The 26,751-nt window shown below is 38.4% G+C and overlaps 1 protein-coding gene across 10 annotated transcripts in view; it reads right to left on the bottom strand.

Annotated features, from left to right (window-relative positions):
* KIAA1211 (KIAA1211 ortholog) overlaps positions 1–26,751 on the bottom strand; it is a 134,898-nt gene that overhangs the window by 82,911 nt on the left and 25,236 nt on the right. The window lies entirely within an intron of this gene.

Here is a 26,751-nt window from a genome sequence, read left to right as displayed (position 1 = left end):
CAACCTGTCCTAGCCATAGGGAGCTTGCTCAAGTGTAAATCAAAGTATACTTTATTGTAGTGCTTAGTTATACTTACACTGTCAGAATTTAAGTGTAAATTGGCAAGGAATAAATGAGAACCCAAGCTCTCCCTGGGCTTAGGCTCCTCTTCTGCACAGTTTATATGTAACACTGCCTTCAGAAGAGGTAGGCTTTTTTTTTCCTTTTAAAACAATGCATCATGTTCTTTCTGAAGGACCGCAAACATCTTCAATTAGAATTAGTTCTAATACACTCTATAAGAGAAAAATGTGAAATATTAATGTTTCTTCATTTCACTCCCAAGATCTGTGTTTTTGCTTCTCTGTTTATTGTGCCAATTATAACCTCTCATGCCTAGAAAAAAATGTTACTGCTTCCCTTGCGGTATCTTAAATAATAAGGCAGGTCATCAACTGCTGCAAGATTCTTTTACAATGGTAAAAATCCTCCAGTTATTTTCTGGCCATTTAAAGTGCAATTAAAAACACTGTTCTACTGTTACAAGTGTCATTCCTGACTACATACCCACACCATTTCCAAACACAGCTAGAAAAATTATTTGCAATATTATGTGACCAGCTTCCATTCCCTTTATTTGATCTAAACTGAATTCTATGCTACAGGCTGACTTAAACGAGGCTGTAAAGTTGCTTGTGAAGTAGGATCCTGCTCTACAAGAATAAAAGTAAAAAAACCTGTCAAAAGAACTTGAAAGAAAAGGAAAAAGGGAATAGAAAAGCCTGAGCAACTCCTTGAGGAATGTCATATCACAAAGTGCACAGACAGCACAATCATCACAGAGTAATGATGCCTAACCCTAGTGCATATCCAAGAATAGAGGGGAAAGGGAGTTTCTTGTAACTATGGAGAAATCACAATTTGCTTTCAGGTACTTGCTCGTGCAGAAATTAATTTTCCCGCTGCCTTGGAAGCTATCTGAAGAAAGGCACTATATAAACATAAATCTTTAACGAACCAAGTGACCTCATCATTGGGTAATTAGAGAAGCATAAAACCAACATGCTGTATAGGTAGAAAGTCTTTGAGTCAGCAGTGCCACGCACCAGCAGGCAGCAAACACAAGAGCATCCATCCTGATGTCACAGCAGATTCCTTTTGACAAGCTTTGTGTTTTTATCTCAACCACCACAGGTCATCAGTGGCAAAAAGCAGAAGCTTCTGAGGGCACACATTCAATAATTAAGAGGGGGATCCCTGTCTAATCTCTTAATTTCATCCAAGGCTTGCCTGAAGTGAAGCATTTGACAGAAGTAAAATACATTTTGCTGCCTGTAAGAACACAAAAATAATCATTGAGTCTAAGCTGGTCAGTGATGCAAAGCTGTTAACACAGACCACGATGGTCTAACCTGTGGCTTGCAGCAACATCCTGGGGAAGATGGGGAACAAATATATGAACAGAAACTGCTTAAGTAACCATTCAGCTCCTCCGGCCTCTCAGAGTGACAGGAACTACCCCCACACGAAATGCAGCGGGAGAAGGCCAGCTTTTTTTTGTCCTTGCTTTCCAGCCCCGCTCCCTCCTTTCAACATCTATGGCTGCAGCTGCTCCAGCCCATCCCGCTCGCCAGCCCATTCACATGGTGGCAGCATGGAAGACACAGGAGGCAAAGGCTGCCAGTAAAGGCAGGAGAGAGAGCAGCTGCTGGCACAAAGTCAGACAAGGAAATTGCCTCTTGCACAGGGGTGAAGCTGCTGCTACCTGAAATAAGAAGTGATCACAGGTCCAAAGTCCCCAGATCCAGGTCCTGTGAGTTCAAGGTGGTGGCGTTTAACAGAGATTTTTGCGGCCCCTAGTACAAAAAATTCAGTTACTCCAGATTTCCTAATAATTACAAGTTTCTCAATGGCATCATGAGGACAGCAGTTCTTTAAAGGGAATTTAAATGAGACAGGACAGTGACTTCACAAGACCTTCCAATGAGGTTGTTCAATGCCCAAGATCACCATTGAGGGAAAACAAACAATAGCAAAGATTTCTGTGAAAAAGATTTAAAAAAAAAAAAAAAGTGGAGGTTTGTCTGACTGGGTGCTCTGGCAGAGCACGAGATGCTGTCTCTGGTGAAGTTAGTCAGATGAGCCAATGGTTTGCTGGACGGCTGTTTGGGTTTTTTTTTTTTTTTTTTTTTTTTTTCTGTATAGAGAGAAGTGACAGAGGGAGCACTTCACTGGCAGTCTTAATCCTGCTAACACAGGGAGGAAACTCAGCTGAGAGCCATGCCAGCTGCATGCAGTGATTTTAGCTGGCAACTGGTCTAAGCTGCCTTTGCTGTACATGAAAGAACTTGTTTTCCAACTAACTATACAAGCAACGCAAACATTGTCCAGCTTGTTCCAGGCAGTTTTTCAGCCTCTTCTACTATGACAATTTGACCCTGAAACTGTGGTCGATGATTACTGGCAGCCCAGTATCTTCATCCTGATACAGAATCCAGGTGGTTTTGCTTGCTGTCACGTGATTGACAATCTACCTCTCTCATACTGTTCTATCGTTGTTTAGGTATTAGCAAACAGCACAAAAGGGTTTGTTCTTTATCCCTCTTGTACTTGTCATCTGGAAATTAAGAAGTGGGATTTCACAGAGACTTGGCACTCTTTGCCTGCAAGAAATCTATATGCAAAAAGCTACATTGTCCAGACAAGATTAATATTACTTAGTGATAATCAATAGTTCCATCCCTAAAGAGTTTGTAACCTTCTAATTTTTCTCTCTCACATATAAAAAGAGAGAAAGCAGAAAATGCAGTGGTGAGGGACAATAGTTTCCCTAATTGCTTCTAGTTATCCTAAGGATATAAAATACGAGGTGTGCAAACCTCAAGAGACAGGAAGGGATGAGGGAAGGAAATAATTTGCTGTGTGAAGATATGACAGTCTTCTATCAAATACAACATCAACAGGACTTTCAATGTTTGTTGTGTTTATTTAATAAAGCGCCACATGTAGTGAAAGAAATCACATGGGTGTTTATGAAAAAACAGTTCTGTAAATCTATAATAAACTCAGAAGTCTCAAAGGAAGTAAGAAAAATCACTTAAAAGGACTTGAGAGCATTAATTGTATTAAAGCTCTTATTTGTGCATATCATGGCTCTCTAGTTTACCCTCTTCATGAAATGACCCACACTGAGTACCATGGAATAATTTTTCTTTCAATTCCATGACACTTCCATGAACAAAATACAGAACTTTTCCAGAAAGTACATTAATATCTGTCCATTTGACAGATAGAAATGCCCCTTAGCAGCAAAGTTCCCAAGCCTTTTACCAGTGGTGATATGTAATACCCAATGTAAAATAAACATGTGCTTAAAAATACATAAATATACACCCACTCAGAATCACATACACAGTCAGTTTTCAGGTTTTTACAACACATTAAAGAAAGCTTCAAAATTCAAAGAACTTTTACTTCTCTTCACAACTTGATCTAACCTGAAAATAAAGTCATCAGCACGAGCCAGCAGAATTAAATAAATCAGTTAATAGGGCAAGAGACCCTTTACACAGCTTAAAACTAATTAATATCTATTTAAATATCAAAGGATGACTTAAAAGCAATACCAGCTCTGTTAGAAATTCTGTCTTGTTTCTCCATCTAAGTAGGGGGCATTTTTTGGAACATGAAAAATGCCAATTTGGCATAAGTGTTTCTGTTGAATTAAATAACAAATAAACAAGAAATAATTTTAAAAGCTTCTTCTACCTTTCCCCAAAACTGTGAGGTCTTCCTGCTAGGTCTTTTTTCATCTCAAGGAAATGCATGCCGAATTTTATATACTTATTCATCTTTTGCTAATTGTAGAAGCCTACAACTCCAGTTCCTAGAAAAGGTGAATGTGCTCTGCTTATTATTCAGTGTCATGCTTTTTCGCCACTTAAATTGCTCTATCTCCCAGCAAAGTGAAGCAACAGATTAGTACCTTTACTGTGTTTATTTTTCAAATTGGAAAATGCATCTTTTGCAGAAGTTATTCTTACAAAAAGAAATATATATTAGATGTAAAAGCCTCATTAAAAAAAAAAAAAACTAATTGTAAAATGAGTTATTATTTTAATATGAATTTATTAATAGAATCTATATCAGCATTTAATAGATTCTTATCAGATGCTTTTTCTAATCATAAATTCTCACAAAAAAATCTTCTGGATGAAGTTTGTTGTGAACACCACACATCTATCAAGCCAGTGACATTTTAAAGCAGTTTAGATACCCCTTTTCAGGTATGGCTGGTTGTGCAACCCATCACCACCTCCAGTGTGACAGACAGAAAATATATGTAGAGTGAAAGAAACATAACTGTGAAAGTACACCATAGCAACAGCAGTACATGTTTGTCTTCGCTTTTTGCATTTTGGTACACTCAATAAAGTTTTTACCCTGGCAGATATTTTCAGTCAACTGGAAACCTTAATTTTTTCTCTCTCTATGTGAAAAGAAGTATGGATTAGAAAGTCTTTCTAATGCTCTAATTTATGGTTTGCATGTTTTTTTAGATACGCATTAAGTCTTTTTGTAAGTTTGAGAAGCATTTTTTGGAACTGCTGCTGTATCAGCAATAAGAAGTTGTGACAATCCTCTTATCAATGCTGTATTTCTCATACTTCTCCACAACAACCTTAGAACAGCATCTTTCCCAACGAGATAGCTGAAGGTAAATATGTCAACTGTCAGTATCAGTGACACTTAAATAGGCTCACTTTCTCTCAGTGAGAAAGTGCCTAGAGTGGGAAAAAGGGCAGATAATTGAAAGAAAACCCATTCAAGTATCATGCCCTGAAGGGAGATGAAAGGAGATGAGAACAAAGACTGTTGTGGTATGTCCATGGACACTTATGCCCTACCTGGCATTTCCAGCAACACAACAAACTCAGATCACAGCTTCTCTGGAGGAACAGGTTCTCCTGCTAGAGCTCAGAGACCTCAGTCAAACCTAGCATCAGCTCAGCCACAGGCACCACCGTTACAGACTCAGGTCACATCTTGCAGAATGTGATGTGTAACACCAAGCAGGATGCTTCTGAAGAACTGGGCCCTCAGGATGCTTTCTGTGTAAATAAGAAGCAAGATAAATTTGTGACAAACAACCAAAATCTTGAGAGTTTTGAAATATTTATTGGATGTCTGTTTGTGTATTGGATGAGTCTAGGAAGAAAGGGTTGGGAGGAAGGTGGTTTAGCTTTTCTTTCCTTCTTACCACCCAACTATTTTTAATTGGCAATAAATTAAATTAATCTCTCCCAAGACAAGACTGCACTGCCTGTGACAGTAATTGGTAAGGGATCTCCCTTACCATAAGGGATCTCCTCTCCCACAAAGGTTTTTTTCCACCTTATTTTGTCCCCCTGTTCTGCTGAGGAGGGTGGGAATGAGACAGCAGATGGGTGGGCAGCTGGCCGAGGTCAACTCAACACAGTTTGTTACTGAAATGCAAAAGGTTCTTCACTGACAAGGAAATATTCCAAGTGTATATTGGTTTTTAGTTGTGTCCTTTTAAACCCAGAGATCCCAACTCTCTCTCGTAAGATTTTCAGTGCACTGATCTAGTATTTGTTTGTATCTTTGTTTTCCCCCTTTTCTGAGAGCAATGCAGGGATTATTTAATGCTATCTTTTCTCTAGGTAAGTATAGCAAAATGAAAGTGATATTGGGCAGCAAAAAGGACCCAATTACAAAACAGTTCGGTATTTGTGATATTGGTACATTATCACATCAAAAAGTAAAAATTGTTGCCATTACTTCTTGCATTATTTCACTTCAGTATTTCAGTATATTGCCCAGTGGTAAATAAATCATTGCTTGGTGGTGCTGAAATGACCAAATGCTTCCTGTGCTACTGGGAATTAAGAAAGCCAGCTGATGCAAGTAGTCAGATTTGAGAGAACTCTATAGGAAATAAAAGGAGGAGTTCAAACAAATGAGCAGGGGGGCAAAACTAAAGAGACCTGAATGACAGCTACAGAAGCTGCGTGTATATACCGACAACAGGAAACGTGGGGGGTCTGCTATGGAAACAAAAGCAGGTGAGCAAGTAAGAGTACCAATGCTGATACCCACTCTAAGGAGATGAATCATTTGGCTAAAATTGGGAATGTTCTTTTCAACATCTGTTTTAAAATAAAATGTCTAAGAAGCTTTCACAAGATTTTTGTATTTGCTATTTCAGTTTCCAAGAAGTACCAAAATATACCAGAAATTTTGGTCCCAGAATATTGCTGCCAGGATCTCAGAACAGAATTCCCAAAAATTTTACACAAAAGCATGGAGTGAATGTTTCCAGCTTGTTCCATCTTTGGTTTAGGTTCAATGAGCCTAAATAACCAGTCTAGCATGCATGCCTAAGGCAAATGCAACTTCAAATCTTTGATAAATCTATCCACCCTTGATATCAAAAAGAATTACTCCTTACACTGAAAAGAATGAATATTGGAAAATACTCAAAATATTATCAAAAGGTAGCTTGAGAGGGAGGAAAGTTCATTTGTTTGAAACAAAAAAACCCATCTGAGAACTTCTGAGTTTCAATAGCAACATGGACAGTTTAAAGAAAAGATATGCTGACATATAAAAAAAAAAAAAAAAAAAAAGGTCTCCCCTAACTGTTAGTGTGGCTGTTTTCCACTTAGAAGTAAAAGCCTAAAAATTTATCCACAGCTGACTGTACACTAAAACAGATAATATTGTTTGTCACAGCAGGAAAAAAAGTCCAACTCTTAGTTTACACAAGAAGCTCTATGTATCCCTATTGACAAATGCTACAGCCTGTGTCATACTAAAACTAAAGATTATAGAATTGCATCCATCCAGCCTAATTTACTGCATTAATTTTCTTTGGAGTAAAATTACATCACATTAAATTGTGTCACACTGTGTAAAACTGCAATAACATTTCCATGGTTTGGTTTGAATGAACCAGCAGACACTGTGCTAGTCCTGGGCAGGAAAGGCATGCTTTGCCTGCTTGGTCTAACTGAAATCATCACACTTCCCTCTACCCAACATGACAATAATAATCTTAAATTCTTACCATTATTCCCTGGCATAATTTTTTTCCCATATTAATAGGGACTTGCTGTTCAGTCAGTGATACCAGTATTTGTGGGCACAAAAATGACAGATCTAGAAGACTGAAAGTCATCTTTCACAAAATGGGTATGACACAGGTAGTGGCAGCAGGATCTGCCCTGTACTTAAGACATCTGGGACTTTTCTGCTTATTTTAGCACTTTGTTTCACAGTTCTGTAACCCTCCTTCCTTCTGGACACTCTTGCAAGGAGTGCTGACTCCACAGTGTAAAGCAATGATATGCCAACACTTGTCTTCCAAAACCAACAAACCACGTCACACTGACTGAATATATTATTGTAGCAAAAATACTGGAATGCAACTCTTCCAGACAAGTGCCAGTGCATTCCCTGTAGGGTTCTTAGGCTTTTCTCTTGCACTTTAATAGGTAATCTTCTAGAAAATAAGCAATTGGAGAGGGTGCTCCACACTCTTTAAATTTAACAGGTCTTAGAGTAACTTGTATAGAAGCTTAATACATTTCTGTACAGCTCTGTTTCATGCTATTAAATTAATAGATTTCTTCCTAGAAAAGGAGGATACTTCACTGAATTACATTTTGATCAGAAAAACAAGAGACTTCTCAAGTATCTTACAAAGGCAAAACTTTCTTGCCAGGTTTCCACTTGTATGTGCAAGAGAGATTCTCTGCTGATTTTGAGAGAAGTTTCTTCCTACAGAGGTCAAGCACTTCCTTTTAGTCAAAGCCAATCATCACTGAATGACCACACTGCCCTATATTAATCTTTAGTCCTTGAGTAAGGTGTTAATTTGCTCACAGAGAGTGACCCTGCATGATTTAAGTATACCTGTGAACACAGGGATTTATTCATAGAATACGCAGGTGAAACCCAACAAACCTATGTTGAACCTGGAGCTTGTTAAGACTGCTGATATGAAGAAAACCAGTAAAATGAAATGAGTTTTAGGGACAGACATATTTCAGGTGGCAAAACCCAACCTTTGCCCTGCAGCACTGAGAGTCAGGATTCAATGGCTAGACCTTCAGTCTTGTTTGCTAATTATTGGGACCAAAAAATCCTCTCTGATACACACAGGATCTATATACAAGTTACAATACTCTAAAGAGTTTTCACTAACAACTTGACCTGAATCAAAAGACAAGAGGAATAAAAGCAAAAACGCAGGCACTGGTGTTAATGTACTCACAGAGTTAGGCAATGGCTGGCTTGAGCAAGTCCACTGTAGTAGATCTGGAGGTGATATGTGAAAGCATACATTTATGCCTTAATACCGTGTGTGCTCAGTTTTAGTCTTTTGCTGGTTAAAAAAAACCCTAAAAAAATCCCTCATGTGCTTTCTGAAATTGATATAAAGGAGAAAGCATTCAAATTTTTTTACTGTGAGGGTGGTGAGACACTGGCACAGGTTGCCCAGAGAAGCTGTGGCTGCCCCCTCCCTGGCAGTGTTCAAGGCCAGGTTGGACGGGGCTCTGAGCAACCTGGTCTAGTGGAAGGTGTCCCTGCCCATGGCAGGGGGTTGGAACTAGATGATCTTTAAGGCCCCTTCCAAACCAAACCATTCTATGACTCTATGAAAATGTTCACATATGCAAGGTATACAGCTGCACCATTCAACTGAATGAGAAGTTACTCCCTTAGGCATCTTTAATTTATAAATTGTGTCCTCCTGGTTTTAGAGAGTATCTCCTCTTGGAATGAAGTTATGAATGGAGACAGAACTTTGAAGAAGTGCATTAGAAAGCTTCATTGCCCTTGGAGACATGTCCCAAGGGATTACAGCAATCAAATGCATTAAGGAAGCAGTCAAGTACTCTCCAAATGTAAACTGCATCTTTCCAAATAATTTAGCTGCAGATTATTTTAGCTCGAGTTCCCTGTGCCAGAAAAGCTTCTTCTCCTTGTCAGAATTAGCTGCCTAATTTTGGAAAGTTCACCACGAAAACAAAAGGAATGTGTGAAACTGCAAAGGAGGTGTTATCACCTCTATTCAACAATAACAGGCTGTGATGGATTCCTTCTTGCCAAATTACTGTAGCTTCACACAGGAGTTTAATTCGGAAGCAGCTCGTTGGATCCTACAGGCAAGTAGGATTTAGAATTATAAATCCATGAAATGCTGAACGTTTCAAATGTCATCAAGCTACAAGGAAATTACTTCTCTTTGCTAAGGCTAGTCTTGTGAGAAATTTTTTATTTTATCTTGTTAAAATATGTACTATAGATGCCTTTTAGAGTGCAATGAAATAACTTTGAACAAGGCTAGTAATACAAGAGCAAATAGTTGCAACTCCTTAATCTAGGTTGTTAGAATATAGGTCAATTATTACCTATTTTGACAAATGGTAATTGTTTAATTTTCTTTTCTTTCCTTCAGTGGGTACATTCTCTTCCCCCTCACCAGCTGCTCACTTTGACCCTGGCAGACTTGATGCCTCCTCTCCACTGGAGTATGACCAAACAGGCAGGAAACCTCCAGCACAGAGATGGCAACAAACCACTGGGTAGGATGGAGCCCAGAGAAAAAACAAGACTCAATTTTTAAAAATGCTTTACTGCCTTGCCTCCAAACCAGTTATCATAGTGCTTACAAGGCAAATGAAACAACCCCTATTTAGAGAGACGCTGTTGTTTGTGTTGTTATTTCTTAGCAGATGAGTGAGGCAAAGAAATGAGCCATTCCATGGACACAGCTTAGGGAACATGACAAGGATGTGCAGGCGAGCAGGTGAGTTTGGTGTCTGAAAAGGACAGAAAGGAGCTTTACATATAGGCAGTCAAAACCCCTGTGCAGGAACAGCACTGTCCAAAGCTACATCACACCTTAAATACTCTAGCAACCTAAGGTAGTGCTCTAACATCAAGAGTACTTGTTTTAGAAGTGTTCATTTTCTCCTCATTATTCAGTGTGGCACTCATGTATCAGAATCTACTCTGGAGAGGATTACTCAGTTTTCCAAATTCATTCATTCTGTGTTTGCTTGCCTGCAGAGCTGTCCAAAACAAAAAAAAAAAAACAAAAAAAACCACCAAACCAAACCAAAACCAAAAACAAAAACAACAAAAAAACCACCCCACAATTAACATGAGAAAAACTTTTTAACTACAGTCTTGGTAATAAAACACCATTAAAAATATTTTGTATAGTGACTACAGTCTGAAAAAGAGAAGGGTAGTCTGGGAGGTTTAGGAAGCACATTTGAAGGCCAGAGAATAAAGCAATACTGGGAGAAAGCGCTGCTGAGGTCTCTCTGCTCCAGTGTAGCCCATGCACAGCTCCACTCACACATCATGAGAGGCTGAAGAAGCAACTGTGGATGTTCTCTCTGGCAAATATCACAAGCACTATCTAGTAAGTCCTAACTTAATGTGCACAAACTGTTATCTCCAAATTTGGAAAGGGAATGAGCCTCTTGCTAGGTTTTTTGTGAGGGCAGTAGAAAGGCACAACACCACATCAGGCATTTTACCACATTTGAAATCCTGACTCCAGAGCATTAAGGTTTCCAGTTTTTCAGCATAAATTATGAAATTTAAAAAAAAAAAAAAAAAAAAAAAAAAAAAAAAAAATCTATTTAAAAAAAGGAGAAACCTCCTCCCTGCTACCCAGATTTAATTCCTCAAAGGTAAGAAGTCAATTTCTTCTGAAACATTTCAAAATAATCCTCAGGACTGAACAGGCTGGATGGAAAATGTCAACCAGGGAAAGCAAAGTCGTATGAAACTTTCTTGTCATGACAGTTTGCAAAATTAACTGCATACCTGTCAGGACAGCAACAGCTAGAATACCCCAGATTTCCAGGATTAAAAGAAACCTGTTTGAGATTTGTACCTAAAATGTTCAGACATGGCTTGGTTGTATTGACCAAGTTCTGCAGTGAGCCCTCTTGATTTTGAAATGAAGAAGAGCTAACGTTAGGATAGGCTTTTGAAAGCTTTTTTTGAAAAAAACTCCAATTTAGATCTATATTTCAGTTTACAAGACCCCTGGAGACTGGTGCAGAGGAAAGGTCAAGGGGAAGGAAGAGGACACTAGAGGTAAAAATTTCTTATCTGCCCTTATTATAGGAACCTTTCTCTGCTTTCTGAGCAAAATCTTACTGTTGCTAAAATACTTACCACTCAACTATTTTCCTAAATGCTTTAGGTTTGACTTATTTTAAGTTCTGAGTAAGAGTAATTAAATTTTTCATCGCAAACATTTCCACTGCCTTCAGCTCCAGAGGTTACAAGCTCACCGTGACAGGCAGGAGATATTATCAATGTTCCTTATTTAGGCCAGTAGCCAGCTACTTATGTCACCTCATCCAGAATTAAGTTTAGCTATCATGATAGTGGTGACTGGCAACAGCTCTCCAAGCAGAAATCCCTAATGTACTCACAATAGTAAGGATTTAACACAAGCACATTCATCTTCATTACTGGAAATATAACAGGAACTGCGGCACTTAAAGACAATATGTAAGGGTATTTAAACAAGAATAGCTCCTGAGTGCAATAAATACTTCATGCTCACATGAGCTGCATGCTTACAAATCAGATGTGGCCCACTGAGCCATCTGCTTTCACAACAGCTCCCAGTTTGCCCTTCTCACTGTGGTGCACTGTGGGTTGTGTCGCTCCCCATAAGGATTTGGATTGAGCTAGATCAGATAGAGAGAGTCCTTAGTGGCTGGTACGTTTAAAATAATTTCTAAATTGTGTGTCAAATACTTGTCAAATTACTCTGTCCTATAATTGAAATTACGGAAGTGGAAAAGATACCAGGTAAAGGGTGAGAGTAGTATTTGTAGTTCCTCTAAAACTTACCTCTAATGAGAAAGTCAGTTCTTCCTACAAATGATAAATTGTCCTCCTATCTTCATTCCTGACAGGATCTTGCACAGCTCAAACAAGAACAGGGTTTTTATTCTATCACCTCTGAAATAACACTGCAGAAAATGTGACACAGAAACATCTTTGTGCTGAGCTGACTTGTGTGCTGCATCAGATGTAGGGAGCATCCAGCTGTCTTCAGCTTCTGTGGAGCCTAGTAGAGGGCTAAAGAAATGTCATGACACTACAAGGCACTTGCATGCTTTTCCTAAGAGGGTCATGGCCAAGAATTGTCCCTAAGCCCCAAGTTGTGACACTGGCAACTGCTGCAAAAGGCTGTTTAAAAGGTGAGCCTTTATGAGACCACCGGGAAAGTTGTCTGTGAGAACAGAGACTAACCTTACACACCTCTGAGTGGCTCTGCTGGATGAGAGGTTCATCACTCTGATATAACACTGCTAGTATGAGATGCTGAGTGGTAATGGCAGGGCATCAAGAACCAGAGAGGACCAGGGAGTGTATCGTGACAGAGGCAGGAAGGCAGGACAGCAGTCACAGTAGTGCAAAAAGCAAAGAACTGGGATAAAAGTCTTTAGTTCCCAATATTCAGTTAAGTATTATGGCAATTTAGGCACTGTTCCAAAACTTCCTTGAGGTTTGTCTCAGGTGAGCTTATCTAAACATCTAAAATATCTAAATATCTAAAACACCACAAATAACCGTCCAAACCTAATTACAACTTAATTACAAGCTAGATACTGGCTTCCACTAGATGCTGAGCTACCTTGCAGTAAAGTTGCTGGATTTCTGACAAGTATAGACTTCAACCTTCTATTTTTCCTCTCTTAATGCTCCAGACACCCTCTGGTGTCTCAAGGATCTGTTATCAAGACAGAATTAGACCAACAAACCTTTGACCTTTTAACATTAAATATTAAAAGGGTACTAGAATGTCACCTTCAATGCCTTCAGTGCTATAAATAGACTAATAATTATTTTGTGAAAGAAAGCCTAGACATTTCAGCAATAAACATTTCTAGAGGCATCTACATTTTCTTCTGCATATTAACTCTCATTGAAGATTCAGGATGTCCTCCTAGGTGAAATCAAATCCCTTATATGAGTCAGCAAGCAGCAATTCTACCAGACAACCATACAAATAAAAGCAGAACAGGTATCATTACAGGCTCCATTACAGTGCATAAAAGAGAAAACAGTAGTTTTCATCTAGGTGCTGCATTTTGGATTACATCTATGCTACAAAGTTTGCCAGTTCTAAGAAAAAAGAATAACACCTATTTCTCTAGGCTGTAAAACTATACAGCTAAAGCCTTGCCTCGCCGTAGTGTTGCCATGAATTCTGGAGGGAGAGAGGGACAAAAACCATATTTCCCAATAGTTCCACCCAGTATTTTCCAACCACCTACATAGAGTTTGATATTAGGAAAATAAATGCAAAAGATCTGTTACTCTCAAAGAGGACTCTCAACTACCCCAGTGGCTAGCAACCAGAAAACAGGTAATTTGAAGATTAGGAAAATAAGATTTCAAAATTGGAAGGTCTTTTCAGAATACTGAACAGGTTTTAAACACCTGCCTGAAAGATATCAAAAGCAACTTTACACACAGATCTCCACATCTTAGAATGATGATCAGAATTTTTGATTTTTGGCAAACCACTAATTTGGTTGACTCAATAGATTTGAAAACTAGCACACCACCTCCAGTCAACACTAAGAAGAATAATACATCTTAGGTGACATAATTGTTTTTATACATTATACTGCTTCTACACCAACACCTAGCAAATATCTTCATCCTGAGCCACTTCTTAATATCTTCCTTTTTAAGACGGAACAGTGCTCCCCAATGGTGGTGTCTCAGCAATAGCCTTCTGATGGTATCTGTCACCAAAGTAAGTTGTCAACAGCACGTAAAGGAATGTAAAGCATGTTTACCAATACTGGACTGCTTTGCTCACAAGCCAATGAACCACAGAGCTTTTTTATGTCTCTGTCAGCACTTCAGACTTTTCAACGAAACAGCTGTTGTTTGACAGTATTATCAATTTCCCCCTTCACAAACAATTTGAAAAGCTAAATGCCCCAAACTGTCCTGATTACGTGCCTCATTACAGTGTGCTGGACACAAGGACATATTGTTTAGCATTCAATAACTGTACCTTAAAATACTCTATAGCAGCTCTATCATTTTCAAAAATTCTTTACAAAAATTTCAATAGGATTTCTTCACATAACAGCTTGTAATTCTGATGTAACAGATCTGTGGTTTTCTACATAAAGCAATCTAGTACCTTGTTGAGAAAAAAACAAGTCAGTCTTTTCTGGGCTACCCCAAGCCTTTTGAGGTTTGAGGGCTTGCTCTACCACAGTTGGGCAAACAGCAACAGAGGAACCCTACATGAAAATTCAGAAAAAAAAATATAAGTAATTTTTCAAGCAGAGAGATGACTATGCAAGAGGTCTACTTGTTTTTCATGCATCCAATTCTATTCTCCTCTGGCCTCTTAGATTTTGCACGTTCCCTGTCATATATGTTAAGCCTTTGAGCAGAGAAAGCTGAACCCATGACTGGTACAATGAACAACCCTTTAAAACAATAATGTATTTTCATTTAATCTTGAGATTCCAACTACTGTGAGGATAGAATATCTTAAGTATTTCTATTGGCTAAATGAATTGAACTTCAGGAAATTTTCAGCTATTCAGCTACATCTATTACAAACATAGTCTGAGCAGCCCAAGCTGGGGGAGCCTTAAGAGTCTGGGATTTGCCGATTGGAAAAATTAAAGTCTGTGTCTGGAAACTGGGGATGAACTAAAACCTTGGATCAAACTTCACCTCTTCTCTTAAATGGGCCTCCACTAGCTGAGAGAGTTTCATTTGCTAATCTGTGTTGAAACAACCATTGACAGGGTACCTTCACAAGTGGCAGACACTATATTTTAAAAGAGAATGAAAGAAAAAACAAATGCCAGAGCAACAGATTCCTAGCTGAGTGGGTGGCAGCACACAAGCAGCACAAGCCTCTGCTTTGGAAGAGAACAGAGTGATCTTATGGTAGCTAAAGACATTCTGCATATATACACTGTCATGAGTAGCGAGAACATATACGATTTGGTCTGCCAATTTTGGTGCCACTTGCCTATACATGATCTTTAACTGGTGTGTGCTCCCAGCTCTAAGTGCCACTTGGTGCATCATCCAGGTTAGCAGCAGTCCTCAGACAGTTATGAAACTCCAATCTGGCCACACCGCTAATCCTTCACTTGCAGGGACAGATTACTAACTACAATGTATCTAAGCATTTAAAAGGTGATGTAGCAAGAAACGCAGCAAACCTAACCCTAGCAGTCTGATTATTTTTAGGAGAACACATCCTCATGCTGCTGCTGTGTGAGACACCATCTCACATCCTAAAAGAAGTGGAGTTACATGAGCGTGACCATATGCTTTAGGGAAGGCTTGTCAGCTGAGGCACAGAACTGCTGCTTTGGGTTCTGGAGCGGGATAACTCCGTGCCAGCCAAAATCTTTGTGTATGTGTCTGTTCTGCACCACACAGTGGGACAACAGCACAGAAACCCCAGATTCTGTAGTGCAGTAAAACTAAAGCAAAACAGGAAGGGAGGGGAGGTTCTCTAGAAATACATCAGAGAAGCAAATGCCGTAAGAGAAAAGTTAATTTAAGGTAATAGGCAGCTTGAATGAGAACCAATATGTATGCACTGGTCATGGGAAAAAACACACAAAACTTAGCCCCCACCAACATACAAAACTGTAAGAGTCTGGAAAAAACCCACAGTATCTGGAAAGCAAAACACTTGTGGCCAGTTTTAAAGACAGAATGTGATAAATCCATGAAAGCAATGCATGGCATAATTGCCCATCACAGGAGTGGACTACAACTCAAAGGCTAAGGGAGTCAAAATGCCACAAAAATTGAAACCCAAATTAGTCCTACATAGCACCATCCAAGTTGTGTATTGAAAACATACAAGAACTGAAAAAAAATCAAACCAAACCAATAAATCAACAAGAAAATATTAGTACAGAAATTCTTTAGCAAAAGCTGGAATTTGAGCAGCCTCCTAAAGGAAACACCAGTAATCCCAACTATATTGAATAAAGACGCGCCATTTCCTTGGCAAACACTCCAAGACTGACAAAGTTGCGACTCACAATGTCAGTACTATAGTGAGGCAAAAAGCTGAAACTTCTCTGTACACAGCAGCCAAATGTCTTCCTGAGCAGCAAGAGAAACCCTTCTGGAGTTGGCCACTCTGCCTCTGTACTTTTACCATTAACTGCCTAACACTAAAACAATTAATATTCTGCACTTATTTACTCACTGCACTGTAGAGTGTTTAAGGCTTAATCTTGCTCTGATACTTATTTTGAGCCTCAAAGTAACTTACTCAGACAGTTTTTCTGTTATTCTGTTACAAACTAGGCTACCCAACAGGATTCTTAGCTCCTCCTGCAGAACCTACTCAGGCAAAGGGAGTCTCTTCCCATCTCCTGGGGCTCTGTATCAAGCCAGTATATCATTCCCTGTAACATTTTGTTATTTGCTGTAATAACATGAAAGAGAGCAAACGAATGCAGGGTAAAGAATTTCACAGAGTGTAGTCATCACACACAAATTCTATATTCTTATCTATTTGAAGACTAGAAAGTCAAGCTATTTTAGAGTGATAATTGACTTCTATTTCAGCACCGTAAAGGAAAGAAATGTCATCCACTGTGGGCAATTAATTGCATTACATATTCACATACACCCACATTTGTTTGGAGTGGGAAAATACAACTCTCTGACAGCTACACTATCCTAAAAAACCCAACAGATATATTTAGAGATTCCAGACCATCCAAAAGAAACCAAATTCTAATTTTATGTTACTGACTAACAGTTTTCTTTATAGAAATTTGTTGATGGGCACAAACCAGTTCTTGTTTCTTGACTCCATAGATCTCCACCCTTCAATGTCATTGAGGTCCCTGTGCTTCAGTCAAGAATAATATGGACTGTTCTCTGTTTCGGAGGATTGCTGTCTCCAGTTCATTTGAAAGAAGTTCTGCTCAGGAGCAGAAAACAACAGTTTTTCACATCCAGAGTGAAGCAGCTCTTTATGTTTCTTATGGTTAGAAAAGAAGACTTGGAAATATAAAACATAAGCAAATAAACAATGATGTCAACTGTTGTTAGAAAGCCAAACTGTCGTGCCATGTCCTCTTCATCTTTCTTCTTTTTTTAGAAGGGAGTCAGATTTAATTGGTATGCAGATTTTAAGAGAGTACAATTGGTAATATATCTGCAGCTTAGATTTCTTAACAGACTTTTTATATTATTGTATTAGACTCTGAGAGTCCTGGTATTAACATCCATTCTCATATTAACCGTGTTTCTCTCCTCTCACTGCAACAGCTCCCACAGGAGTAAGTTAAGTACAATGGTAAATGAAGAGCAAAGGCCCTGCCTGCTCCCTCTGGGATCTCTCCAGACTCAGCGTAACCTTCTGCACTCTCCACAGCATTTTGAACTACTGTGCCTCCATGCATGGGATAAACCTGTGTCTGTAGAGCCAACACTCTCAACAGCATCTTACCCTGCTAAGGGGCCAGGAGTTTTAATACCATTAGTTTATAATTAAAAATAAGGCAAAACACAATGACACCATATCCCACTTTTTAACAACACAGGTAACTGCTTCTTTTTAAAATTCTCAGCTTGGTCAGTTCTCCACTATTGTCAAAGACACTGGTGCCTAAAGGCCAACCTCTATTCCTGCTTCGGAGCAGATGTTACCATTTTCCTTTTCTCTGGGTGAAGGGCCAGAGCATCTTTTCCCAGGTCCTTAATTTACCAAGTTCAACTATTTCCTTTTGAACCATGAAACATTTAGAAAGACATTCTGTCTAAACAATAACATTTAAAGGGACAGTAAATTTCTCACATCAAAACATATGTAAAAATCTGGTTCTCAAGGCAGCCCAAGGAAAATACACAATCCTGCACAACTTCTATTCTGCCTTTGCCACATGATGCTACCCAGTGGAGCCAGCTCCAAAGGGGAGGACTTGGAAAGGTCACAGCCCTGGAAGTAGGCATACATGGCAGTCTCTGTCCTCTTCCTCATTGTTTCCCACTCCCTCCAAGAGCCTCATGTTCCTGGAAGTGCAAAGAGAAGTTAATCTGGCTTTTCAATAGCAGAAGAGGAAAAGGGCATTCAATCCTCAAGCCTGCTTCTCTCCACTTTGCGCACAGACCCAGTCCATCATTCTTTTCTTCCTGTGGTGTCAGTAGCAAAGAGCTGCAGGTTGTCTCTGAGCATTGTTGTAGGCACCCAAAACATGCTGTGAGATTTATATCGACAAACAGTAGCATCCAAACCTTTCTAACACCGCTTCTTTCTTTATATAAACCAAGAAAGTCTGGGTTATTTGAAGGATAATATTAAAGGCAAAAGTCACACTAAAATTCTATACAACAAATCAATCTTTCCTTCAAGGAAAGCCATCTAGTCTTTATTCTCAACAGTACTGCAGTCAGACCTCAGAGGGCATCATGGATCCAGATGGCATTTTTCAGCATGGCAGAGCTGGACAACGTTCTGGGCAATACCAACACTCACATCACTGTTTGCTGCCCAGCTTCTCTTTCACTGAACCTCTGTGCTATGTTTCCCGAGTCTGCTACTGCACAGATCATGCTTTGTTTGCCTGCCTAAAGAAACCTCTCATGCCAGCTGACATATAGAGAGCCCCTTCTCTCCTGGAAGTCCATAGCACATTTGATAAGAATGAAGTAGAACATTAAAGATAAAAAAGGCAGTAAAACCCTGTGTCCTAAAATGAGGATGAGGCCCACAGAATTAGTTCCCAAATAAAATATGCAGATCTATTTTGCTGCTCAGAGAGATCAGTGCTTTAGGGACAATCATAATCCACTAAAGAGGCTCAGTGCTGAACACAGGGAATACAGCACAGTTTAGAACAACTATCAAGAGAAGCTGTAAAGGAACCTGTCACCAAGATAGATGCATTTATAAAATGCATCTCAGGAGACAGATTTATGTAAATTCAAAGTGCCAGATTTGAAACAAGTGTCAGATCTGAACAGAAGCCCAGCACAAGAGTCAAAGGGATACTTGTTCCTCCGCCTAGTTATTGTTTTAGATTTGTTGGTACTGAAATGAATTGCAGAGCTCCCACCAGAGCAGAACTGGGTGAAAGCTCAAAGGCAGTTTAAGACATAGTAACCAGGATCAAAGCATCACATTTAGAGAGACAAAATGATCCCGCTTGCCTAAACCCATCTGTGGGTGTAGCCTTGCAAGCAAATGAACGCTGGCCAAGAAAGCAGAGGGGAAATGGAGAATGTTTAGGATTCATTTAGTTGCTGGCCACAACTGGTTTATGACACGTTTTATATAAGCCCAGGAATTTTAAGGACAGAGCTACAAAAAGGCATAATCTTTATTTGTCTATTTCTGTATTTAAGAAAAAGAGCCCTGCATTTTGTATCTATTTAAATACCCAGTTAATTATTGCTACACAATGTCCCTAGACAAATGCACCCCCATTTAGATGATTTTTTTTGTTCATAATGTTCCATTTAAGCAGCAGTCATTTCCATTCAGTCTCAGCCTAAACAGTTTCACTGGAAGAAAGCCCAATTAAACAGATTTTCTTATTAAGCATGCCCCAATTAAGTGATGTACATCACTATCGGCTCAGTTTCTATGTGACTTTTATATACTGACCAGAGTACAGGGAACATTTTACATTGTTTTTAAGCTTGTTGATTCTTGCACAAAGAAAGTACATTTCTACATTAATTTTAACAAAACAACATCAAAGGTATGAAATCTAATATAAATAGGACGGCTTCTATTGCAGTCCTCTGTGGACTTTTGGGAAGAAACTACCCATCTTCCTTTTAAGCAGTTTATTGAAACAAGTATCTGAAGAGAAACTGACTTCTCCATCCCAGCGCTCTCAATTAGGACATCTCTGTCAAGGTGAGAAGAAGCTCTACTTTCCCTGGGTGTCTGGAAATCAACTCTGCAATTCAATTAAACTTGATTAAATTACTTTTTTTTTTTTTTTTCCTGTGGGGAAAAGAGATTCAACAACAGCCCCATAGTAATTTCTTAAGGTTACATTTCTGGCACTTGGCAAGGAATCTGATACAAGTATTGGACATGTGTCTTATTTTTACAAGATGATTACACTTAAAATCAACAGCCCTTGTGCATTCTATTAGATTAGACACTAGTTCATCTGGGGTAATAAAATTAAAAATAAATGCTGAAAAGACAAATTAATTAAAAGCTGTCACATGCATTAAAGAGGCTTTAGGTGCGTGCTGAGCATTACTCAATACTGATCATAAGCCCTTATGTGTTGTTTCAGTACCAAACATTACTTTCTAAACCCACTGCAGTCAAACAACTGGCATCATTTTGCAATCCACGTCATTTTTATTTTTTAAAAAACAGGCACTGGAAATTCTCTATCAGTTACCCCATAAAACAATCTTCTGACTTGATTTTTCTGTCAACTGCAAGTAACATGGTGCTGGGGGAGGAAAACCTGACTGTCACTTTGAACTACCACTGTTTTCTGAAGGGGGTAATAGTTTCCAATTTAACATCATTATGTTACTACATTAGTCCACTTTACCCATTTTATTATAACAGTTCAAGCTTTAACTCCAAACATTATTCCCCAGTTTGAAAAGATGCAGGCCTTGTGCCAAAAAGTTAAATGAATTACTTTTGTACCATCAGAGATTGAAACACAGCCATCTGGTCCACCAAAATCGCTCAGATTTTTTCAGTATTCTTTAAATGGCGCACGCTGAGAAAAATCCTGGTCCAACTGAAGGAAGTGGCACAACTCCCACTAATTTATATGAAGCCAGGATTTCATCCAACATATCCTAGTGAGAAAATTTTGCATTTATGGACTATGCACAGATTTTGTACTGGCTATAACTGTGTTGGTTAGGTGAGAGATTTTTTTCCTTTCTACAGAAACAATAAAATCAGCATTACAATTTGTGAAGAAATATTCAAGGTGGACAGAAACAAACACTGTCAAGCAGCGTGTTTTCTTACTGGTGTTTGCATAGCAGGAGATGGAGAATTATTCACCTGAAGGTACAGTGAAAGGAATACACAGTTTTTATTTTTGCAAAACACTAAGAAAAATCTTTTCCTGGTGTAATATAATATCTCACTGAATCTCAGCAATGCGTAAATGTCTGGTTTCCTGAACTGGACAACTAGCATACCACCCTTCTGGTAATATGTTTCATTTAAAATGTACACACAGACACCCACACACCACCAAAGCATCACAGTCTATGAAAGCAAGAAACACTCTGCTAAAGAGTAATGCTTGCAGTTGTTTCAGGTCATTTAATTTGGCTTTATTTACAGAGAAAATGCTCTGACTTGGATATCAAAAAAGGTTACGTGAGCAATGGTTTCACATGCAGTGCCACCATTTCCAGAGACTTTACCCTGTGCTTCAATGCAAGGTAACAAAGTCAGGCAGCCAAGCTGGCACAAAATTATTTTTGTGGTATTTCAACAAACAGATAAAGACAGAAACCTGTGCTTTCCTCAGTCAGTTGTGGTTTATTGGCCAAATATATAGGCTATTAAAGATCATTTACTGTTTATACTAGAAATAAGGTAGCAGCTGCTTATATGTATATAAGCATTTTGAAGTATATATACACAAGTGTGATTGTGTTGTAAATAAGGTTACTCTGAATATTTCTAGATGCAAATCAATTCTATTTTCCACTCTACCGGCAGGATTAGATTTCTGACATCGGTGAAATCCAAAGATGCTAAGTTTAACTTGGTGATTTGAGAATGATTCATAATGAAACCCTTCTTTTTTCACCACAGTGGGATGCCATCTATTTTATTCTGTTTTATTCTGAAGATAAACATTAAGAATGTACCCACGATGAGTGGTAATAACAGTCAGATTTAGTAAGCCTAACAGATAATGATACGTCAGCTATGCTCTGGAGGAGGTGGAGAGGCTAAAACTTGTGGCCACAGGATTTCATATCTATGGCAGAAGTATGATGCGAAAAAGCTTCTTTTTAGAAGAGTGCATTTTTGACGCTGCCAGTTTCTAAAGGAAGATATCAGTGAGTTTTTCAGAGAAGAGAAAAATAAATATCAGGTCTTTATGCATCAAAGAACTACTGAATAATAATTTCCCTCAAGGAAAAAAAATAATGCTGAGTTTTGAGGAGTAACCTGATTTTTCCTCACAATATTTTTTTCTTTAAATAAAGATTTCTAGTTCCTGTTGTAGGTCAAAAATTCCAGACGTGCATTTAACATAGTACCATGGGTCCATAGGCATTGGTGGAGTGTCTCGTAATGAATATGCCTACTGTTTCCTAGCAAGTATAAAAATGTGGAACATCTGTATGTCATCAGCAAACACATAAAGCTGTTAATTATATTAATTTTCTGTTATCATATTTTAAATATTTTTACTTCGGACTTTCATGCACGAGGATTAAACATGTATTGTAATTTTTACTTCATTGCTAAAGATTAAAACCAAATTAATTTTCCCGAACAAGCCAGCTAAAGCCTGGCTCGAGCTGTTTGTCTTAAGGGAAAAATTTGAAACTGAGTTAGACAGATATTTCTGTAAACTTGTTAATTAAAATAGCCAACAGTTATTTTTTCTGGCTAGTTTTACATTTTAGCAGCATCATATTTCTCTTCAGGTAGCTGTCTTCACATATCTTAGGTGATGTTTATGGTACTACAAAATTCAGCCTGTAATCATGGAAATTAAGGGTTTCCAGTTTTTCTCCCCTCAATAACTCCTTCTTACAAGTAAACACCACATTCCTTTCTTAGGATCTGAAGTTCTACATATTAATGCATACAATATTAGACCAGTTTCCTATGCTTAATCAAGATATACAAGAATATCTTCTCATGTAAAATATATGGCAGTCCTGAATAATTTAAAAAGGCTCAAATGCTTTGCTCTCTTTGATATCTAGATATTCCCTGTCAGAGGAAAATAAAAATAATACCTCTTCCCCTCTTTGAAATGAAAAAAAAAAAAAAAATCTTTGTGAAACCTCAATTTTATTTAGATCACGTACAAGCAATTTGAAGGGGAGAGGGAAGGGGGAGCTGTGCACACGTTTTGTGATTATTCCCCAAACAAACATTACGCTCCCAGAATTCTAAAATAGGAGAGACCTTTAGTAATGGTCCAGCCACATTAGGACAAATATACAGATAATGCTACCCTGAAATCACATGGTAGCAGGAAAATTAAGATGTATTTAAATTAGTGCTTGATTTAAAATAGTATAATTTTTCTTTTTACAGCATTGCATAGTATTCTATCCATGGTTTCATGGTTTTCATTTAAATCTCAATTTCTAATTTTCTTCCATCTACTGCTACAATTTTTCATAACTGAATATCATTAGTATTTTAAAGGAGCTAATCATTTGAGACGTATTACACTTGTAAGAATATTTTTCAAAATAATTTCATTTTTGGAAAATTAATAACCACCATCCTCCCACCCAAAAAAACTTCAGCCCCTAAAGAGTTGAGAACAATTTTAAGGAAGAGATTTAAGTAATTTTTAAATACTGTCACCTTCAAATCCATTTTCCTTACTCTTCATTTTATTTTCAAATTAAAACAGCAAAACAAGATTGAAGCCGATTTGGTTCCAATTAGTTCTTTACCAAGATGAAGCAACAAAAATCTAGTTGAGAATCATTATGAGCCTGAAACAGAAGTGCAAGTGATCAGGGCTGTTGTGCCATGGGGCATCACATACTGCTTCATTTTAGTTTTTTGCTGTAGATGGTTGACTGTTTGAAGCATTATGTTAACAAGATCAGTTAAATTGTACTCTTTAGAAGTAATGTTTTTGAGGCACCAGTGTAAGAGAATTATCTGTATTATTCATTTTTCTAAGTGGGAGATTGCTTTTAATAATTCCCTGTTTATATCAGCCTTCTGTCCTTCACATGGTGATCTAAAGAGAGCTGCAATGTCCATATAACATTCAGGAAAGTTAGAGAATAAACTAGAATAAGCATGAATAAATGGCTGTTAAATTAAACATTTAATTAGAGTTTAAAAAAAACAGAAAACAAAAATATTGTTACTGGCTTGGAAAAAAAAAGCCAGTTTTATTGCTAGATGTACTGACAGAGTACTCTGAATTATGCGTGGTTTGTTTTGAAATAGAAACTCTTAGAAGAATCAGCATCTGACATCTAAGCAACATTAAAATTCAGTTTAAGGGCAAGAAACTGGGCAAGCATTGCTTGGTGACAAGGTGGGTCCAGACAACCTTCAAGACCAATCACAGTGTTATCTGCGTAAGACTTTACATCATTGTATCATAACATGCCTTGGAGAAAAAAAAACAACAAAACCCTTCATATACCTGTTGACAGTCAGTGGAGACTTCTTAAGGAAAAGGAGACATTCAGAAAAGGTGAAATACAGAGAAAGGAAAGATCACACAGACCTCACAGGTCTGAATCTTCCTGCAACACATGCTAGTTGGTAGGCTGTCCACATCCATTACATTGTGGCTTTTAGGACTGGAGGGTACCTGAAAACCTGAACCACATTTCTACTTCATTATGATAAATGTCTACAAGGGTGTTTGGTGCCGTGCCAGTCAGAACTGTACCCAGCATTAACAGCACCTGCACGTATCGGTAACTTCAATAGTAAAGGCACGTATACATGACTTCCATTCAGGTCACTAACAGACCTGGCCAAAGTCAGAGTTGCTGTTCCAACAGCAGTTCCAGAATTGTAAGAAAAATCCTGTGTACAAGCAGAAGTAAAGGTCATTTATTTGTTACTACTTTCAACCTAATATTTTTAAGTATTTCAGCATTAAATGTTCCCAGGCAAACACAGCCTCGATTACCACACCATTTAAATCTTGTCTCTGAGCGGCAGTATTGCACACCCTGCTGATCCTGGAGCTCCTCTCCCAACCTTCCCCACTGTCAGCCAGCTGACGCAATGCAGGCAGGCAGCTGGGCCACATCACAGGGGTTCCCACCAGCTCCCAGCTCTGCAGGTGCTGACCCCATCACCCAGCAAGGCAGAAGTCAAAATTTGCCAAGAACAGGCTCTTGTGTCACCTGCTGGGATAATAATCCAAGGGGAGCCGTAAGAGGCAGCTCCTGGGCTAGTCTGCTGCAGCTGGGTTGGCTCTCAACAGGTTCCCACAGGCTTTTGGTAAATTGCCCTTTCTCTTGAAAAAAAACCCAAAAAACAGTGTGCTAATTCTTAAAAACCCTACAGGATGCTGTCCCACCTAGTGGGAGCATCACTGTCGTCCCCTCTGCCTCCCAGGCAAAAGAAGAGAACTTGCTATAAAGATACATAGTGGGTTTCTAGTACAGCTTGTAAAAGTTTTTTAAATATCCTGAGAAACAGATGTGGGGCGGATTCCACAAGTGGTTTAAACAAAAACATGCTGAGATCCTAAAAGCTTAGAAAAGCCTTTTCTGGAGAGGAAAAATATTAAATAAATGCTTCCTACATCTTAACTGTTATCATGTGCAAATAATAACTTGTTATCTATTAAATTATGTTAAGCAGATGTAATTGGAGAGGGAACCTGCAGTATAAAAAGATAAACCTTCTATCTTTAATGCAGTAATTATTTCATTTTTAGTGGCTAGAAGCCAGATGCAGTCTCATGTTTATTACGAATTCCAGTTAAAAAGATCTCATTTAGTTACATGAGCTAGTAATATTTGCCTGTTCCAAGGTTTCATAAATTTTATCAGTCCTGCTGAAAATCCAAGACCAAAACTTTGTCAGTTCTGTGAAAGTAATAAAGAGGTAAATTTAAAGTGTAACTGACTCCAGTCTCTCATGTTCACCTCCCAGCTGTATCCAACGCCAAACGCATTACCTGCATGGCTGCACTCTCAGAGAATGGGAACTAGGCATTTTCCCCCCCCCCCCATTTCATCTGGTTCTAACTTCTGCTTTCTGAAAACCATAAAACTTCCATAGTTGTTTATGTCTGAAAGACAAAACTAGTAGCTGCTTTTAAGTCAAAATCTCACTATCCATTCTACCTAGAACAGTGGAGCTGGAACATCACTGACTTCAACTGCTAATATCATGCACAGCCTGAACACAAAGAAATTCTACGTCCAGTTCAAATCTTTTTGGACAGTTTCAATTTAGCTGCTGTGTTCTTCAAAACTTACACAGCCTTTTTATTTAAGAGACAATCTTAGGAACATCCAACAAACTGATAAATTTTGGAATTTTGCAAAGCAAGTCCTTAATGGTCTTGTCTTAGCCTCCCAGAATGACAACATGGCAGATAGAGACACCCTTCCCTCAGATGCTCAAAGGAATGCCAGGTCTCTGATACAATCCTCCAACATAAGAAATCTTTCCCAAAAAAGCAAGAATACAGCCTTTTGAATCCAGTCTTTCAGTTCTAAAAGGCCCCCAATCAAAAAGCTACATTAAAGAATATTAAGCTTACTTAAGTTTACCTTAACAGTTGAAATGTTAAATGCAATTTCATCACTCAGTTCCCAGGGTTGCCTGACAGCTTAACTAAAGCAAATTAATCAAAACCAACCACTTTTGTTAGAAGGTGCTATGAAAGTTCAAGCACTTACTATCATATACTAACAAAAGTAGTAAGTACTTCTCCTCAAGACAAGATTGATCCAAACTGACCAAACGGATATTCCATATTATATAATGTCTGCTTAGCAGTAAAAGCTAAGAG

This window comes from Athene cunicularia (genome assembly GCF_003259725.1).
Source record: "Athene cunicularia isolate RWA chromosome 4 unlocalized genomic scaffold, athCun1 chr4_part1, whole genome shotgun sequence".
Classification (NCBI taxonomy): Eukaryota; Metazoa; Chordata; class Aves; order Strigiformes; family Strigidae; genus Athene; species Athene cunicularia.
The sequence above is the reverse complement of the archived record's forward strand: the minus strand, read 5'-3'. Positions and strand labels throughout refer to the sequence as shown.